The sequence below is a fragment of the Pan troglodytes genome, chromosome 1 (genome assembly GCF_028858775.2).
Source record: "Pan troglodytes isolate AG18354 chromosome 1, NHGRI_mPanTro3-v2.0_pri, whole genome shotgun sequence".
NCBI lineage: Eukaryota > Metazoa > Chordata > Mammalia > Primates > Hominidae > Pan > Pan troglodytes.
Window position 1 is genome coordinate 14,119,861 of NC_072398.2, and position 6,000 is coordinate 14,125,860.

Genomic DNA, 6,000 nt, shown 5'->3' on the forward strand with positions numbered 1-6,000 from the left:
AGATAAAATGAAAAAAAAAAATCCATAAGAAAGAATGTGGAGTGATCTGAGCATGTGCTTGAGAAGCAGCAGCACATGCTCTGAAAATCAGGACTGCATTTCTGGCTCTGTCTTGTAAGGGTATGTGGCTTTGGGCAAATTACTTGACTTTGTCAAGCCTCAGTTTCCTCATGAGGAGTAAAACCAGGATTATAATAGCATATCCCTCCCAGGCTTGCTGTGAGGAATAACTCAGAATTACATAAAGTGTGTCATAGAATGTCCTGTATTTAGGAAGCACCAAGGCATGGGCGGGAGATGAGATGCCCAGCCCTGAATGATCACAGGACCTCAAGCTGAAGAGGACCTCAGAGGCCATGTAAGCCAGCTTGATGGATAGACCTCAGGGGCCAGGAAGGCTCAGGGTCTGCCAGGGGGCCCAGAGAAAGCTGGCGGAGGTGCTGAAACCAAGCACCGTGGCTCCACACTCTCCCCAGGTGGCACGAAGCAAGCCTCGTGTCTTCTCTTCATTACAGTCTGCCTCTTTGTGCAGGAAGATCACCTGTGTTTGAAATGCATTTTGCTAAATAGGCATCGTAGAAATTCTGATGCTTTGGTGACTCCTCAAATTCAAGACCACCTCTGTAGCATATGACCCCCTCCAGCAATGTAGGAAGACAAAACTGGCAGCTGTGAGACACGGTTTCCATGCCATGATGTGCGAATACAGGACCAATGTCATTTACACAACCCGCTTCTTTTTTTTTTTTTTAGACGGCGTCTCACTCTGTCACCAGGTTGAAGTGCAGTGGCGCGGTCTTGGCTCACTGCAACCTCTGCCTCCGGCTACACAACCCGCTTCTGACCTTTAGAGCTTGCTGGACTGCTTGCCTTCCTTCTCACTTCCACTGCCACCACCAGCAGCTAGCTTTCTTTTGGGGGCCATTTTTACACAGAAAAGCAAGTGTGTACCCCTTTATGCATATTACTGTGTTGCAAAAAGGACCAGAGTATAGCAAGGCTTTGGGGAGGGGAGGAGTCTGGGTGGTTAGTTAGGTTCACCCTCTAGTTGTGTGGCTTCCGTCTCCTGCCTGATTCCAGCGGGGCCACAGCTGAATGACAGACTTTCACACTTGTAGGTGACTGTCCGCAGAGCTTAGGTTATGCTGCAGTAATAAGCAAGCCCCAAATCTCAGTGGCTTAAAAAAGCAAAGGGTTTTTCTACTGGTGATGTACATCTAGCGCAGGTCAGCAGGCGGCGCTGGTCATGGCAGGGACCCAGGTGGTTGGAGGTTCCATCTTGACTCATCCTTCCATGATTGCAGGGATGGGACTAAAGGGAAAGTGCTGAATCACACCCTGGCTCTTAACACATCCACCTGTGAGTGACACCTATCACTTCTGCCAGCATCTCATTGGCCAAGACTTGTCTCACGGCCACACCTTACTTTGAAGGGAACAGGGAAGTAAGTACATGCCTACCACATGCCCAACAAAAGAACAGAAGGGAAGAAGAAGTGGAATATTTGTTCGTTTATTTATTTATTTTTTGAGACAGGGTCTCACTTTGCTGTCCAGGGGCTGGAGTGCAGTGGCTTGATCATAACTAACTGCAGCCTCGAACTCCTGGGCTCAAGTGATCCTCCCATCTCAGCCTCTTGTGTAGCTAGGTCTACAGGTGCACACTGCCATGCCTGACTAATTTTTATACAATATTTTAATAGAGAAGGGGTCTTGCTGTGTTGCCCAGCCTGGTCTTAAACTTTTTTTTTAATAGCTAGTCAGGTGTGGTTATTTTGGGAGACAATGTTAAATCAGCTTAACAATAACCTACAACACTTGGACCAACTATGTCTCAAATTGCTGACCTCAAGCAAGCCTCCTGTCTTGGACTCCCAAAGGGCTGGAATTATAGGCCTGAGTCACCACATCTGGCCATATTTATTCTTAAAAAACCCCTAACTCTTTATGAAATTTTAATTGATGCATAATAAAATATGCATATTTAAAGTCTACAGTTTGATAAGCTTGACACACACATATGCCCATGAAACCACCACCCCCACAATCACAATAATGAATATTCCATCACTGCTGGAAGTTTCCTTGGGATCCTTTGCCATCTCCACACCTGTGACATCCGTACTCCTCAATCCCCAGACAAACACTGATCTGCTTTCTGCTGCTGTATAGATTAGTTTGCATTTTCTAGAATTTGATATAAATGGAATCACACAGCATGTTCTCTTTTGGCCTGGCTTCTTTCACTCAGCATAATTATTTTGAGATTCATCCATGTAGAAGAGGAATATTTGTGATATCTACCACAGCAGACTTTTGGATTAATGGACTTTATTCTTTCCAACAAGATAACTGATGTGGGTTGAATTCTGTCCCCCTCCACTCCCAATTCATATGTTGAAGTCTTAATCCCCTGTACCTAAAAATGTGACCCTGTTTGGAGATGGGATCTTTATTTTTATTTTATTTTATTTTATTTTATTTATATATGTATATTTTTGAGACGGAGTCTCACTCTGTCTCCCAGGCTGGAGTGCAGTGGTGTGATCTCAGCTCACGGCAACCTCCGTCTCCTGGGTTCAAGTGATTCTCCTGCCTCAGCCTCCTGCGTAGCTGGGATTACAGGCGCATGCCACCATGCCTGGCTAAGTTTTGTATTTTTAGTAGAGATGGGGTTTTGCCATGTTGGCCAGGCTGGTCTCGAACTCCTGACCTCAAGTGATGCACCCTCCTCGACCTCCCAAAGTGCTGAGATTACAGACGTGAGCCACCGCACCTGGCCTGGAGATGGGGTCTTTAAAGAGGTAACTAAGTTACAATGAGGTCGTGAGGGTAGGTCCTAATCCAACGTGATGGGTGTCCTTATAGTAAGGGGACATTTGGCCACAGGCGGCTGTGAAGGGAGAACTTCATGTGAACGTGTAGACCTGCACGCCGAGGAGGGGCCTGGAACAGATCCGTCCTTCACAGCCTCGGAAGGAACCGACCTGCTGGCACCTCGATCTCAAATTCCTGCCTCCAGAACTGGGCGACAAGGCGTTTCTGTTGTTGAAGCCACCCAGGCTGTGGCACTTTGTTATGGCAGCCCTAGTGAAAGAATGCAGTCACTTTTATTTCCAAGGGAAGCCGAGTTAAATGGGCTCCCTCAAGAGATCTTCCTGCAATATTTGGGACGTGTCTGTGTGTGCGTGGACAGGGCCGTCTGCAGGCGGACCAGCGTGCGGCGCTGGCAGGCACCTCCTGTGTCACCCTTCAGGCATCCAGGGAAGGAAGCAGATAAAATGAAGCTCTTCATGCCCCAAGTTCCATTTCTTCTTTGGAATGCTCGAAGGCTTCCCAGCTGTTCCGTGTTCAGGCCTGGCTTTCGAGAGGCTTCAGGCCGGAGGGGGGAAGGTGGCTGAAGCTGGTCCTGGGTCTCTTCGAGCCCCTCAAAGAACTCTCTGGGTGCATTAGAAACCGTCCTTGTGCTGCTGGCAGCAGTTGCCATGCTGCTGAAGAATGGTGGCAAAGCCCAAATGGAAAAGGAGGCTTCTGTACTCGTGGCTTCCAACCCCAAAGAACAGAAAGCCAGGGCCCTCATTCTCCTCTGAACTGTTATCTGGATGGTTCACCAGGAGCACAGCTCCTGTGTTCCTCGCTCGCTCCCCCTGAAGGCCCTGAAGACCACATGATGTTGCCTGCCACTGTGGGAGTGACACGCTCCCCTGGTCTCAGCCTGGACGGGTCCTGACAGGTGCAGTGAGAGAACAAAGCGTCATTCTGAGGGTGAGGAATTTCACTCAGCAGCAAACATGTGTTGCGTGTCTGCTTCGTCTCAGACACCGTACGATATGCCATTACATTTACTCCATTTCATCCTTGTGACAATCCTGTGAGATAGGAATTCCCATGTCCACCTAAGAGATGAGGAAACCGAGGCTCAGAGGGACAGGGAACATACAACTGGTGAGGGGCCAAGATGGTTCTAGAACATACATCTTTTAGCATCAAGGAGAGTACATAGGAATCACCTAGTATGTTACTGGGAGGTCCAGACACTCAAATGTGAATTTGCTTCTCTCTCTGGAGAGCTACCAGATTTAGCAAATAAAAGGGCAAGACGTTTAGTTAAATTGGAATAGAATTTCATGTAAACAATGAATACTTTTTTTTTTGAGACAGAGTCTCGCTCTGTTGTCTAGGCTAGAGTTCAATGGCAGGATCACAGTGCACTGCAGACTCCATCTCTTGGGCTCAAGTTATCCTCCCACCTCAGCCTCCCAAGTAGCTAGAACTACCAGGTGTGCACCACCATGCCCAGCTAATTGTTTCATTTCTGTAGAGATGGGGTCTCACTATGTTGCCCAGGCTGGTCTCAAACCCCTGGCTTCAGCAATCCTCCCACGTTGGCCTCCCAAAGTGCTGGGATTATGGGTGTGAGCCACCATGCCTGGCCAACAAATATATATTTTTTGGGTATATGTTCCATGCGATATTTGGGATGTATTTATACAGAAAGGGTATTCATTGTTTATCTGAAGTTCACATTTAACTGGGTGTCCTGTGTTTATCTGGCAGTGCTGCTTCCAGGTGAAGCTTGTAGTTGGTTTAGTGCTGAAGGAGCCTTCATTTGCTGAGGCTGGGACTATATTCAGCTTTACTCATGAACTCTGCGGGCTCTCCAAAACTCTTTCTGAAATCAGCCTCACTATCCACAGTTGAGGTTACCAGGACTGTCAACCTGAGGAGAATCAGCTCTTCCACACTGAGCCCTGAAGATCACATGGCAGAGTGAGCTGGAGCGAGGTACCAGCAGACCTCTTAGGCAGGGCATGCACCCCCCCAGTGTCCCACGTCCCCACTGTTCCCTGTGGCTATATCCGTTCCACTTGACTTACTTTTACTCCTTGTCCAGGTCCTTGTGGCATTGTTCTTTCTTTTTTGAGACAGTCTCACTCTGTCACCCAGGTTGGACTGCAGTGGCACAATCTCGGCTCACTGCAACCTCCGCCTCCTGGGTTCAAGCGATTCTCCTGCCTCAGTCTCCTGAGCAGATGGGATTATAGGCGCCTGCCACCACGCCCGGATAATTTTTGTATTTTTAGTAGATACAGGGTTTCACCATGTTGGCCAGGCTGGTCTCAAACTCCTGACCTCAGGTGATCCACCCACCTCAGTCTCCCAGAGTGTTGGGATTACAGGCGTAAGCCACTGTGCCTGGCTGACATTGCGTTTTCAACTCTTAATCTACACCATATGTCAGAGCATTTCCTTCTTCTTGCAATGACAGCAAAAATACTGAGGCTTCAATTACTTACCCTCCTCTATTTCTGTTTTATTCTCTCTCCCTGTCACCATTTCCATGCACTGATGCCCACGCACAGGTTGTAGGAACCAACTAGTATGTTGCTGGGAGGTCCAGACACTCAAATGTGAACTTGCTTCTCTCCCTAGAGAGCTACCAGATTTAGCAAATAAACAGGCAAGATGCTCAGCTAAATTTGAATTGAATTTCATATAAACAATGAATACTTTTGTTTTCTTGAGACAGCGTCTTGCTCCATTGTCCAGCTAGAGTGCAGTGGCGAGATGATGGCTCACTACAGCCTCCGTCTCTGGCGCTCAAGTTAAGAGCCCTCCCCCATGGCTCAGCCTGCCCTGAGGCCAGTCCTCGTACATAGCACATGGCCGCCTTCAAGACATCTCCAAGAAGCCCTCGCTGAGAAGTCCCCTGGTGCACACACAAAATCACGTTGCCATTTAGTTGAATTTCTTCATTGTACAGGTTAAGAAATGGAAAATGTGACTCTCAAGGATTATACACAACTAAAACTGTGTGAAACTGCGATGAGTACCCGGGCAACAGGGAAGTAGGAATTTCTCACCAATCCACGTGCCAGGATCCAGCCTCAACGCTTGTGAGGATCCAGCCTCAACGCTCTGCACATCTCCAGTGTGGAACAGCACCATGCGCCTAATGAGTTCTTCTCTGACTGATTGATTGATTGATTACTAAAACAC